Here is a 14,682-nt window from a genome sequence, read left to right on the forward strand (position 1 = left end):
CACGGCTAGAGTGTACTAAACTTCTAGTACACTCTACCACGGCCGCTGGATGAGAGTCCAGCGGCCGTGCAAGCACCCCGTTAAATCGACCGCTGCTTGTACTTGTAGGAGCCTCGGCAGAAATTATTATCTTCACATCGTTACTCCGGAACTTAAACTGAATTTTTAAGCTTCGAAGATTTATTTTTCCCTTTGAGATTTGCTTTACTGATCCGCGGTACCTTTCTAAAGCCCGCTTTGCCGTTGTCAGCTAGGTAACTCTATGCGACCAACGTTGGGTACGACCATGTGTGTGACCACTATAATTTGCTTCGAAAGTTAAGGACGCCCTGGGTGACACTATGACTTTTCGATGTCGGTGAGGACACCGAAGATACAGTTATTTTACGGCAAGAGCTTAGGGTTCTCGAATACATATAATTTAGTTACCCTAGCAAGACCTTGGATACGCAACGACCCGAACATCTGGCAACAAATATATTTGAATAAAAAACATGGCCAAGATTTCAAAGTAACAAAAGAAAAAACATGTATTTAGTGTTATTACAAAAATTGCAGAAAGATTCATAAGAATTACGTAAAAGTGAAGCAGTTTGTATAGTAACAAAAGTTTGGCCACATTGACTTACGTGTTAAAACACTGGCAACATTGTAATTAAAAACAGACATAAAGACGTTACAGCTTTATTATGTAAAAAAAACTTACTTTAAAAAATTTATAATGTTGTATAAACTAGCATTATATCATTGCAAGAGAAATTATTTTGTAAATTTGGTACCAAAAGTTCGGCCACAATGGTGCATCTGAAATAGTGGCAACCCTTCTTGCAAACAAACGAAGCTTTATTGTTTTTTTTTATTGAGCAATATATTGGGCGCGGATGAAGTAGAACTTAAAAGGGAGGCTGGGGAGGCCTCATGAGAGGTTGTTAAGACCACGGCGCCCAGCGCAGTGGATTCTTCACAGCTACCAACAAATCGCCCTACAGGCGAGTGAAATTAACCGTGACGTTCTATGGAGCGCGGCTAACGATAAGGTAAAAAGGCTGGGGCAGAGTCGGTGCCGGTCTCTCCTTCCTTCTGTTCTCGTCATTAGCGTTGCACAATAATGTTGTAATTGTTTAGCATACCATGCGAATGGTCGTTCAAACGACCACTTTTTTACAATCTTTTCAGAGCCCTCTGTAACAAGGCTTGGAGAGAGCGCCACGTGAAACTTCGCAAAGTGCGCGCCACCAGATCGTCGCAGCCGTGGTTGCTGGGGCAGGGAAACGCGAAGTGGTACGCAGTCCCTGGAACCGTACGTCCGTACTGGGGATCTTCGCTGACCCGTCCTTGTTCTACGCGATCGCCGGATAGACTGGATAGCGTCCGGATATTCCCTAGACCGATCCGAACAGAGCTCCCTCGGGAACACGGCATCGAAATGAGTGCCGGAGTGCATCGATGATACGCGGCGGATACAGTACCACCAGTGAGTGTTGATCTTTTCTCACTGAAGTCGGGAACGTGTCGCCCCAGCCCAATTTCTCTGCAATAGAACAGTCTTGTGTTCAGTCGGAGAAAAAATCCATCCAATTGCAAGAAAAGGGATACAAACGACCACTGTTTCTTTGCGACACTGCAATGTTTTCCCTGCGATTCTTTTTTTTTTTTTAACGAGATATACAACTTCATCTCTCAAGCAATCGCAATGCTTCACGACCTTGCTTGTGAAGGAAGGGGGAAGAGTGAGCATTCATTGCATAAGTTGAAACAAATTAAGCCCTCGGAAATAACTGTGTCGCCAGTTTTTAAGGCGCACAGGATCGTTTCATGCTGGGAATGAATGCATGCCTGCAAGTATGCTATCCGAAATTATGATACACTGATGTCGTGCCAAAGCATCGAACCTCGCAAATATGCTGTTATGAGATCCAGAACACCTAACTTAAAAAAAAAAAATGAAACAGCTATGTACGTCCCTATGTTAGCAAAAAATTCAGTTGTGAATACAAAAACCGAAAGTAATTCTAAACTACTAGCTAAAGAGGCTAAGGTTATAGCTGCGTAATTGAAGCAGTTCTAGTGTTAATCTGCGGGTAGGTATATACAGACAGCTCTTATGCTTGTTACAAGTGTTCACATTCTGCTAAAATGTCAGTAGTGTGATAATGCATTTAGCAAGATATTGAATGGGACAACAGCTAAACAGTGCATGAAGGGCAAACACGTTCATAGGGGGACAAATATTTCAAAATACTGGTTCCGGGATCACCTTCTAAAGCATTAAATGTGATAAAAGTATGCATAGATGGCGACCATGAAAAGGGGATACAGGCCAATTAAAAACAACGGTGAGAAGAAGGATCAAGCTGAGCAATATTTTATTTTGATGTGCAATAATATGCCCAATGGCATAAAAATAGCGTATTTTACGGGTACAGGTTGGCACCTGTCTCGCGGAGGAAGGCAACAGGGAAGCGTTGGTGGAATCTGCAGGGTCACTCCTGGAGGTCGGGGATCTCCCAGGATGGGGGCGTGTGCCTAAAGGTGTTGACTTCTTGCTGATTCTAGTGAAGGGCATGACCATAACAGATCATTCGCATCAGCTTGTTCAGTAGGAACTGTGCAAAAGGGCTAGGTCTAAGCTAACGGCATGGTAGCCATGCCCAGGTCACAGCAGGGGAAAGAGCCACTCAAACACGAAGTCTGTGCAGCAAAACCTCCTCCCAGCGAGCAAGTCTACTGGGGTGGTCAGTTCCTGCCGTGGAATGAAGGCCCGTGTGGGGCGACCCAGATCTTCCTTCCGTTGGAGAAAGTTTATTTCTGGAGCTGTTTTCAACAATGGCAGCAACAAAGAATGAATGTAGGGTGGTAAACTCTATCTGCCTCAGTGTAAGTGGGGGAGCAAACCATCAACAGCCGGAGAGGTTGGGCATGCACCAAGCAGTAAATGTGTGCAGCAGAAAATCGCTCAACACACGATTGCACAACACAAAGGGGTGGGTTATGTGATGCTTGCATTATGTTAAGTATAGGACATTTGAGCATTCCCATGAAACCGCCACATGAAAGTTGCAATTTTCTGCTGGCCGAGAGGTTGAACCAGCTGCTAGCCACAGGATGAAAAAGAGGTGGTATGCCCGTCGTAAATGTACCTTGTGCCAAATTAATTTTGCCCTAAATGTGCAAGAGATAACCTGCCATTGTCAGTTCAGAACTATGCTGTGCCAGCAGTTTTTCTGATGGAGGCCTCTAGCGATGCCCCTTGTATAACTTTGGTGCATAAACGTCTGAATATGTATTGAAGTTTAAAGCCCCTTGCACAGAGCTAGGAGTCATACTCTGGGCCACAGCCTCACAAGTGCTTCTCATTCTGCCTGCAGGATGCACGAGCTGGAATTGAGGAATGCCACCTGCAGACAGAGCACCACTTGTGGATCTGGCCTTGCCAGCCTTGTTTGGGTAATACAGGAGTGGCTGATGGCCAGTGCCCTCCACAAGTTTACCATATTGAAGGGCAAGTAGATATCGGTGTCCTTCCCTGTACTGGTGGCATGCACTAATGTTTATTTTTTTTTAATGGTGTTAAATATTTCTGCAATTGGTCCCTGATGCATATATGCAAAACTGTACGAAGCGGTAGTCTGAAATTCAGCATCCATAGCCGAAAAGTCCACCATGCTGACTAGTGAGCTTTCAGAACTTTAGACAGGCTGCTTTGTGACTAAAGGAATAGTATAGGAGCCTTGAGGGCTCTGCATGACTACATCCTTACTGCGAGCAATTCTAAATATACTAAGCTGCTTTATGAACTGTTACAGCTCAACAGTGTTAATGCGGGTACAATGCATGCTACCAACTTATCCAAACCACAGGAAGATCATCAGGCATAGAAGTTGTGTGAAATGGTGGGCATTTGGTAGCAAATCTCAAGGAATGTACAGCGTGCTGCCTCTGCAACTGAAAAGAACGGTGCACAACCAGTGCATAGATCTGGGGCTGACGTATGGGGCAGAAACTCTCGCTGTCTTACTAAAAAGTCTGAAAGAAAACCTAGGTTAGCTCAAAGGGCGATGCATATGATGTTAAGGGTGGACTATGAGAGGAAAACTTCATAATGAGATGACATATGTACCTGATTTAGTTACCCGTCGCAAAATAAAACGACTTTGCTTATTCCACAAAATATTTTATAATCCTGCATTAAGCAACAACCTAATTTCTTCACCGAACTATGTATCATCACGTTGTGAACATGTCCACAAAGTTGCCATCCCTATGGGTCACACGCATTCGTACGCATGTTCATTCATTTCACGAACAATAAATGACTGGAACGGCCTTCTGGCAGCAACTGCGACTATCGTAAAGAATGATGCTTTCCGATCAGTTATTAGTAATCAAAACCACTCCAATAACTATGAATGATTACTAATTTCCTCTTGTGTTGGCTTGATCTTTTGTGTAAAAGCAATGTTGGCTTCTCCTTGTAGGGTTTGACCCTTTGTGCACAGAACTTGTGAACCTTTTTGTGATGTGTTCTCGCGCAATTCCTCCTATTTGTATGTTTGCTTGACATGCACTGTAAGCTGTACTTGTTCATGACTCTTAAAACCCATTCCCCTTTATAATGCTTCGGCCCTGAGGGTACCTGTAAATAAATAAATAAATAAATAAATATGAAAATTAGGGTGATGGGGCGGATCCTTGTGATGGAATATAAAAGTGCTAGTTAGAAGTGCATGTATTATATATACATACACGTACACATGCGCATGCACATACACATGTTTGTGCTGCAATAGTGGGGATTATTAATAGTCTCAATAGTGGGGATTATTATTGAGGTATGCCAAAAGCTATAAATAAGGACTAAAGCAATGTGTTACTACCACAGAGTCAATAGTAATCAGTTATTTTGCAAGCAGACACCGTTAAACAAACTTCCAGAACACCTAAGCAATTCTTATCAGTTCTGAGCGCAAAAGCATTGAGGCCCGACTGAACACCTCTGAGTGTCATATTTAATGCTGCAGGGCACCCTTTTCTGTGCTAACTCAGCAATCTTCCTGCTGAAATCAAACTGGTTTAAAGGGGCCATAAAGACAAAATACGAGTTTTTTTTTTTTTCAAAAGATTTCATGTTCTATTATAGTGCCCCCAGCGCTTGTCCAGAAGCAAATGATGCTTTATTCATTAAGACATTAATCAATTTATGTTAAAATTTTGATTCTCCCACCAAATCGTGTGTCTTTAAGTGTCTGCAATGAAATCACAAGAACAGGTCGCCAAGCTGCTGCAGAGCCTTGTTTACCATTAGTCAACCTAGATGGCGCCACCATACTATGGTGGGCCGTTTCCTGCCTTTACTTTGTTTTTGAATGTATTTGTACTTGGCTTGTTTTTGTTCAGGTAGAAAATAATTGTTTCGTGAAACATGGTGTTCGCTCGACAAATATGGTCATGTAAGACACCGACGCTTATGCCAATCGGCCAGTGTCGTTCAAAACTACCCCAAAGCCCTGCAGTGCTGTGCATCTAAACCAGGCATAGTGTGCGCAGTACCAACAGCAGTACGCATCGGTACTTCTATGTTTACGTGCGCTTTCGTAACTTCAGCTGTTTGTCCCACCATTCTTACTGATATTAAAGAATGTGCCCTAAATTTAAGCGCAAATAGCTTGTTCAGCAAGTTCTGCCTAATTTGCATTTGCTTTTTCCGGCCTCCGCCAATCATAGAGCTGGCTGGTATGACATCATAGGTTCTGTTGCGGGAAATGAGCTAGTGGATCGCATGGCCATTCCCTTTTTTCCTAATTATACAGCTTATTTGAGCGAAGTTTATGTTAAAAGTGGTGTCAGCATGATTCTAACGAGGCAATCTTTTGAATGAACCAATATTGCATTTTGTCTTCATGGCCCCTTTAACCAGAGCCACTCTACACTTTCTTGTGGGGCTCTTGGCATGCCCGTAGGGTGCTTTTCGTTGTATTTTACTGCATCAGTTGTATACACTGTGGAATACGTTGCAAAGTGCTTTTGTTTGTGACGCACATTTTATGCAACACGTTGCAGTCAGGTAGCTTTTAATGCCCCCGAAATCAATAACGACAAAGTGCGTATGAAAATTAGTCTTAGAGCGATTGACATTGTCATGCATTTGTGTCATTATCCTAAGATAGAAAGAACAGTTATCAAAAAGGAAAAAAAATGCCTTGGCGACGCAGGTGACATTTAAAGGTACGCTGAACAAACACTACCTTTTTGGTGTTAGTCACTGTTTAGTAAAGCAGTGAAGCTAAAGCAAAACAAAGGAAGTTTGTGTGACCGAAGAGTGTGTTATCGAAGCGAGAAAACAGCTACGAGCTATGTCTACCAGATCACAGTACGTGATGACTCGTGTTACCTACTATTGCAAGAATTAGTGCCCCACATTATCAGGGGCTTGGATATGTGCCCTTTTCTAGTTACTATCTCCAGATGTTGGGCCTGGTCGGATGCCATTCTATGGAGTAGTCGAGCGAAAAAGTTAAAAAAGAAACTAAGCAAAAAATTCAGAAACACTTAAAGGGGCCACGAAGACAAAATGCAAGTTTGGTTAATTTGAAAGATTGCCTTGTTAGAATAACAATGACACCACCTTTAACACAATTTTTTATGCAACCTAAATAATTAAGAAAAAGAGAATGACCATGCAACCCACTAGCTCATTTCCCACACTAAAACCTGTGACATATTATGGGCAGCTGTACAATTGGCTGAGGCCAGCGAAAGCAAACGCAAGGCAGGGTTTATAAGCTCTTGCAGAACGAGCTATTTGCACTTGAATTTAGTCCATATTCTTTTTATAGCAGTAAGAATAGTGGGGTAAACAATGGCAGTTACGAATGCACACGTAAACATAGAAGCACCAGTGTGTACTGTGTGCACTGTGCTTGTTATAGCTGCACAACAGTCTGGCGCTTTGTTGTTGTCTCACACAACACTGGCCAATTGGCATAAGCGACATTGTTTTACATGACCCTGTTTGTCAAGCATACCCAATGCTTCATGAAACGATTCCGTAAGAAAAATAAGCAAGGTGCAAATCTGGTCAAAAACAAAGCGAGTGCGGACAGTGGGCCTGAGCGATATTGTGGAGCCATCTACAGGGCGGATAGTGAACAAAGCAGCGAAAGATGTCTTTTCGCCCGCTGCAGCCCTAGTCAACATACTATGGTCACAGCATTAACCTAAAATACCTGCCCTGGATCCATAATCGCTGACGTCACGAAACACACGGTTGAAGTACTTGAGAATTGAAGTACTGGCTTAAAAATGTGTAGTTTCTCGGTGAATACAGCATTGTTTGCTGCCAGATGAGCGCTTGGGGCACTATAAAACACATAATCTTTCAAATAATACAAACTTGCATTTTGTCATTGTAGCCCCTTTGAAGGGAAAATAGAAGCTTGACAAATTCACTTCAGTGTTCCTTTAAGACTGCTTACGTGAGGGAATGTGAAAACATTACATTTCATATCAAACTGTGCGATTCTTTATGTCTAATCATAGGTCTGTCATTGTTATGTCATCTGTTGTGACAATGCCTTTGCCTTTAGAGGGATATATGTCTGGCATGTAATCTTCACATGGCAAGGCTTGTGGAAGGCTTGGTTGTTTGTTGTGTTAGCTGCAGCTAGTGCCTGCATCTTTGCTTGCCATATGGCACTTTTGTCTTTCCTTGCATCTTCTTGTGAGATGTCCTTTTGTGGGCAACCACATTTTAGAGCTGCCACTGAGGTCCATTGTTGTGGACTCAGTGTGCAGTGATGTGACTGTGTCCTGTCATTACCATTCTTATGTTCTTTTTCCCATTGTGTCGTTTTCTTCTCTCTGTTACTATTCCCGAGAGGCTCAGCCAGTCACTCTCGTTAGCACTACATGCACGCTATTAGTGTAGATGTGCTTTCATACTACTGTAATTAGCATGCTCGAAATGCTCCGCAGGCCACCAGTGGTACAATTGTTTCCTCTTACTACCATCCTCATAATGCTTTTCTCTTTGCATCATTTTCTTCTGAGTCTTCATTAGCCGTACATATATGCTATTTCCTTGAAGTTGCTTTGCTACGTCTGTAATTAGCATGCTCAGATTACTCTGTAGGCGTCAGTATTTATCTCTATTACACCTTTGTAAGCTGATGGCTGTAACACATTCACTAAATCGACATTGGCCGTGCCGCAGTGATACGTGATGGACTTGCATTCTGTAGACCCCGGGTTCGAAACACATACGGAAATTGACCCAATTTTGTTTGTTTTTTTTTCAGTTATATCCTGTTGGCCCTATTGGCAGTTCTTAGGACCAGTTGTCGGTCACGCTGATGCTGGATGCCGTATGTTTGTGTTATGGGGAATTTAATGCTTTAGCACTAAAAGAACTAACTGTGCAGCAGAAGCAGGAACACCTAGTAAGGCACTTCTGTCATGCCTGTTCATTTTCCCTTCTTGTAATCAGCCAAACAGCCTGCTGGGTGCTGCCCAGGTTGGAAGATGTTCGGAGTACAATCTCATAATTGAGATGTGGAGTCCAGAAGTTTTCAAGAATGCTGGGGGCCTTTTGAATGTATTTTCACTGTCTGTGCTTAGCATGTCCCAGGTTTTTCCAGTGGTCCAGTGGCAGTGCCAAAATGGCTACACTGCTGGAAACAGCTCACTTCCTTACATCCCCCCCCCCCCCCCCCCTTTGAGTTGTGGAATGCTCAATTCACTGCAGTTTTCACTTATCAGCTTTAACAAAACTTGCTCTGTGATCCTTTTGGTGACTTGCACGAAAAACTAAATCATGCTTATCATGTTTTAAGACGTCCATCCAATCAAACCAACCTGTTAAGACTCAATTCATTGAGTGAGAAGTTGTATGAATCTTGTGTGCAGGTATGCCTATTTGCAACGTCAAAAACTTCGGTGATAGCAGACAAGTTACTCACATGTCACACTTTATTTGTCAGTATCATATATATATACAATACAAAATCTGGAGTTGGGTGCACTGAGCAGATTCAGCAGACATTGAATCGTTTTTTTGCATTTTCTTTCTGCTGTCACATGAAGGTCAGCTGAACTGCCAAGCATTAAGAATCCAAATTGAAACAAAATTTCCTCTTATAGCTGTGCTCGTAAGTTCAATGCATAAAAAAAATGACATGCACAAGCAATTTCGATGAAACCTGTACGTGTGCTGCTTCATATAAACCATTCACAAGTAATATAAAAAGGTGACTAACCAACTCATGATTTGTAAGTTATTTAACCTTCTAACATGGTGCCCCTCCTTTCCAAACCTGCCAGTGTCAACTTTCCTTGATGAAATTATGAATGAATGCTTGAGGAATAAGATTCATCAATGAAATAAAGATAGCTGTGCAACCTAGAAAGTAATTGATTCTACTGTAGGAATTGAGCATCTCGACTACTACACTGCCTGTTGCCACTTTCCCACAGTGCATACGGGAAGACAAATGCATAGTTGATAGGCGCTCATGCGCTGTCATCAGTAAGCAAATAAAACTGAAGCACATTCATTAATTCGAAAATGAAAAGAAAAAGTCGGTCGAAAATGAAAACTCCCATGTGACAACAAGTCATCAAGCTCCTTCTGGGACTTTTCATTTGTCATCCAAAAGCTGATGGCTGCCGTATGCACATATGAGGCTCCAGAGCCAGTTGGAGGCCAAAAACACACTGTGATACAAGGCCTTAGTGCAGGCACCTTGAGTCAAATATAGTGCACCAAATGCTTTCCTTTGGTAAGGGAAGATGGAATTTGGCTGCCTTACTAAATGAATGGTGGGAACACCATTTCCTCCCCTACGAGTTAACAGCAAATTACCCTTACAAGTTACCTTAGCGAGCTGTTTTAAACAGTTACGTATTAATAAAAGACATATACTTTCTTGAACACAACAGTATCCTGGACACTGGACACTTTCAGTCAGGTGCATGCACGACTCTGAACTGGCAGCCTTTCAATCGTGTGTGAAAGGCACCTGCACTTATGATAAGCTACACTGTCTGTACTTTTTTAATTCATCATTTGGTGGTATGGTGCCCTGTGCAACCTCAAATCTTTCAGTGCATGTGGAATTATGCTAAATACACCTGAAAACTACCTGTCAGAATGGTTCATATAGAAATTTAGGCAGCAGTTTCTCGGTAGTGTATGCAAGAAAACAGTCTGCCCTAGAGTGGTGTACTGAGCTGCATGCTCTTTATAGCTGAGGTGAATACACTGAAACAGGCATTGCAGCCATGATTTTTTACTCTTGCTCTGTATCTTAATATGAGTTTGGACCTGTTGAAAACACAATTGGGTCAAATGGAACCATTTGCATTTTCAAATGGTTCCATTTGAACCATTTGTGTTTTCGGCAGGTCCAAATGGTCCCCTAATTGTTTTTTTCGCCTGGGAGGACTGTGGCCTTTGCTTATGAATGGCAGATGAAACTAAGCATTGATGATTGAACCTAGGTCTTGTTAGAGACTAGAGTGGTTTCAAGGTCAATCCTGAAAACAGTGCATAGACAAACCAGAACCTAGTGACCTACTATATAATGTAAAAGCCATCTTCCTAAACAAAGCACACAAGTATGGTGTTCTAGCTGGCCAAAATGGTGACATTCATTTCACGCTTAAAGCAACCTGAAATAATTACAGAAAGGTAATGAAAATTCTAAAAGCCAGGTCCCATCAGACTTGTGTGGTGGAGACAAAGAATGCCTGTTCATATCTCACATATTTTTATGTGGAGACCTCGGTGGCTAATTTGAGTTTAAATCCTGGGGAAAAGCCGTTCTTTTCGAACTTCCGAAGTAATTTTCTTGAAAAGTACTTTTTAAAATAATTTCAACCCATTTTGAGCAGAAAACCATAGTAACAAGTAAAAGCTGGAAAAAGTTACAGTGGCTGAAGCAAACGTCCATCATTTTTTTACATTTTTCCAAAGGCATTTATTAAATGCGGAAAGTTCTTGCACGAGTTCTTATACATGTGAAAGAACATGTGACATGACATAACAATGCAAGTTGATTATCCTGGAATAACATTTGCCATATTAGCTAGTTTCACGCTTGGTTTCCAAGAACTTGCCTCCAACCTGCTTTTGCTTCTCCTCAGAAACTTCAATGAACACTTATGTGAGCAAAAACTTTTTTGTGAAACAATACTTTGGTGAAGCCTCGTTCACACAATCGCCAACTAGCCTAATTTCTTTAAGAGGCATGGCGGGGAGCTTTTATGGTGTAGGATACTCGCGTAAAATAACCGATTCGTAATACTGTTTGCCCTGGGGGTGTATATGTTGCTTAATAATGTTGTGGGATGGCCCTTTTTGTATATACCTTGTATGCACGGCAGCTGGAAGGTGCTGTTCCATGGGAAAGCAAATGGTCCTGCTTTAATTTATGGTTCCTCTTGGGTTCTTGCTTCTGTGTAGCAGCCTCCCCACAAGATGGGGGCCATCAAGCTCTGCAGTGTTCCATGGTGTCCTGGTGGAGGATGGCGCACGGAGCATATCGGGCATCTACGAGGCTGTCCCATCGGAGGGAGGTTCTGCAAAAGGCTGAATACATCTGCCTCCAGTCCTGGTGACACACCGTGAGGTCTTGCTGCAAGAACTTGGTCTCCAAAAGGAATGGGAGTGGCTACGAGGGGGGCTGTCAAGGCAGGTATTGATGGACCTCCTTGATCATCTACTTCTGCACTTGCCACACACATTGCCCAGTTGTAGATCTGGCATGCTTGTATCACTCTGTTGCAAGCCCTCATACTGCTTGTGGGGCATAGTCTTACGTTGGAAAATTGGCATGCGGGGCCAGTGCACAGCCAAGCAAATGCTTCATTGGAAACATTGATATCCCCATGGTTTATGCCAGACCAGTCTTCAGGAAGGTCCAAAGCCAGTATGTAGTTCAGTCCAGCAGATGCTGGGCAGACATATTCCGAAATACAAATACGAGCCTCAAGTGCAGGTGCTGAGAACACTGATCTTTCGCAGTGTGCGCCCTTTTAGGAGCCATTTCACTGCTATGCAGTCATCGATGCTTTATGGTGGATTTCTGCCCAGTAGGCCATTTAATGCTTTCGCATTAAAAATTCTTGCGGGAAGAATAACCTGCTTCCAAAGACAGAATAAGAGAAAAAAAAAGCAACCACTGGTCTATGACGTCATGCCGCTTGCGAATTATCAGTTTTCCTCCTTAGACTTTTATCGTGTATTCCTTTCCTCATACGAATTGAGTTTTTTATGAGAGACCAGTTGATAGTTGAGTTCATGGTGTTCTTTTATTTTCGCGTGTCCTTCATGACTTTGTGTACCCTAGTAAATTTTTGCAAATGTGACAACCAGAATTAAATGTCTCTACAGTAGTGTGAAAACCTGCGTATCGAGTGTAACCACAAATAATAAGAGGTGAAGTTTGTAACAGCAAAAGTGCGGCCGCTTTTCTGATGGAGGTGAAAAGCGAAACGCCCGTGTGGTCGATATTTCGGTGCACTTTAAAGATTCCCAGTTGGTCAAAATTTATCCGGAGCCTTCCACTGCAATGCACCTCATCGCCTGTGTAGTGCCGGCGTGTAAAACCTCCTGATCAATGAATCAACAGCAAAAGCGGAAAAAAAAATTCATCTACTAAAAATGCAAGTCGGGCAAACTCATTTGCATCGCACTACACAGTTCAGTCATCATTGTTCTTATTTGCACTGTCATTCGACAGTTTTCTGTCTCCTCAGATTCCTTCAAGATACCACGTTTCATAAATGCAATGCACACAAGGCCTCTGAGATGCCCATCGCTCATCCATATCTGCAGTCGACTTGGACTGTGTGGCTGGTAGTGCTAGCTCCAGCTGCCCAGGCTCACCTGACTGCACCCATTCTGTGTAGCATCACTTGACCCGAGATCCTTGAAGGGCTTCGTTATGCAAACACCTAGATGCTGCAGCTGAGGTGGGATCCGTCTGGGCATTATGGCAAGTTTAGTGCTGGGTTCACGTAGCAGTCTCATCACAAATTCAGGCAGATGGCGCCGAAGCACATGCAGGACAAGCGTGGACGGGAATGACCGCAGTGTCCAAGCCACCAACACCACACGGACTCAGCTTAGTGTGCGGCTCACTGTAATCTCGTAAACTTTGTCCGGCATAATTTTATTTTCAGGAGTGTCCCATCCTTTAGCCGTTGAAAAACTTCTTTGCATGCCATTGTGCATGAGGGAGGGCCACCTTTTGTTGTCAGCAACTGCAAATTCTCTCCTCCATCCTGCTGAACTGCCTCCCTGCGGCACAGTTGCCAATGTTCTCTGCAGCTAAAACCACCTTCCTCCTGAAGGTGGTCGCTGCTTTCTTGGTTGCAGAATTCTGCCGCTTCATTGCTGCTTCACTGTGAATGAGACGGAAAAAAAAGTGATTTCCCGAAAACAAGCATTTTGTGTGAGATGTGGGCTGCCATGGAACGCACTCCTCTAAGTCGGCATGTAATGGCGGCCAAGCCCACACTGGCGCTAGATGGTCCCTCCTGTGAGCTAGAAAATGATGGGGATGATGCAGCGTAGACAAAAGCAAAAGAATTCTTCTTCTTTGTATCCGAATATAGCATGGGGGAGGAATTTGGGATGCTAATAGTAATTGGGAAAAGTCTTTGTATACAGGTTTTTACCTTTCTTCATATTTGAAATATTCCGACTGCACTGGTGGTGGCTCCCAAATATTTGAGAGTGATTCCCAAATATTTTTATTCATTTACTCGCAGTTGGTCGAAAATCATTAACCCTGATTTTCCTTTCTGAACAATTAAACCGTGGTCTGGGACTTCCTGGTCAGAAATATTTCCGAATAGTTGCATATCTGTGTCAATGACCAAAAGAACCACACAGTCTGCGTGTCGCATTCCCCAACTACGCTGGTCTACCAATTTTTCTTTCCTGCTATGCTTTAGATTGAACCTAACTGACTTTGTTTCTTATCTAGGCATGCCATGTAAAGCATGCAGAGTAGGGGGCTCAAAGGGCATTCCTGTTTCGACCCTTAATGGGTGTTAACCTGATGTGTGCATTTTGTCTTTCCCATTGCACTTGCACCCTATTACCGGGACATATTACTTGAGGCAGCTACTATTAGCTCACCACCTAAACGCTCCCTTTTCAAAATACTACACAGCAACTCTCGTTGATGCTGTCTTCACTATCCACGTATTAACCTTCTGTGGTGGCTCAGTGGTTACGGCGTTGTACTGCTGAGCCCAGGATGCAGATTGGCCCTGGGCGGCAGAAGCCATTTTTCTGGTTTTTCTGATGAAGGCAGAAAACTACAATACCCGTGTGTGTGGAGATTTGGCACACATTAAAGATCCTTAGGCGGTAAAAATTTATCTGTAGGCCTCCACTGCAAAGTGCCTCAGCTCAGCTATAACTTTGTGTGTAATATAACCTGCAAAATTTCCTCTTTCATCATTGGCCTATGATTGTTCACTGCAGGACAAAGGCCTATCCTACAGACCTCTATATGCTCCTGCCCTGTGCTGTAAGAGACCATTTTCTTCCATCAAATTTCGTGATTTCATCCCTCCATATCTCTCTTCTCCTACTCAGTTTCGTCACTCGGTAGCAGTTCCACTGTACTGACTGGTCTACTATTTGTCAGTTCACCACATTACATGTCC

At 43.0% G+C, this 14,682-nt stretch overlaps 1 long non-coding RNA gene across 6 annotated transcripts in view; it reads left to right on the plus strand.

Moving 5' to 3' along the window:
* Positions 1-797: 797 nt before the first annotated feature.
* Positions 798-14,682, plus strand: part of LOC144144704 (uncharacterized) — a 36,400-nt gene continuing 22,515 nt past the window's right edge. Inside the window, exons 1-4 of one of the 6 annotated variants that reach the window (XR_013317315.1) lie at positions 798-1,037; positions 1,177-1,474; positions 3,369-3,502; positions 11,462-11,693. This is a non-coding gene — a long non-coding RNA (uncharacterized LOC144144704). The remainder of the gene's footprint in view (positions 1,038-1,176; positions 1,475-3,368; positions 3,503-11,461; positions 11,694-14,682) is intronic. The other 5 variants (XR_013317322.1, XR_013317313.1, XR_013317320.1 and 2 more) reach the window with 5 other exon arrangements.

This window comes from Haemaphysalis longicornis, unplaced genomic scaffold (assembly GCF_048455015.1).
Source record: "Haemaphysalis longicornis isolate Haplotype H1 unplaced genomic scaffold, Haemaphysalis longicornis Haplotype H1 scaffold_1, whole genome shotgun sequence".
Lineage (NCBI taxonomy): Eukaryota > Metazoa > Arthropoda > Arachnida > Ixodida > Ixodidae > Haemaphysalis > Haemaphysalis longicornis.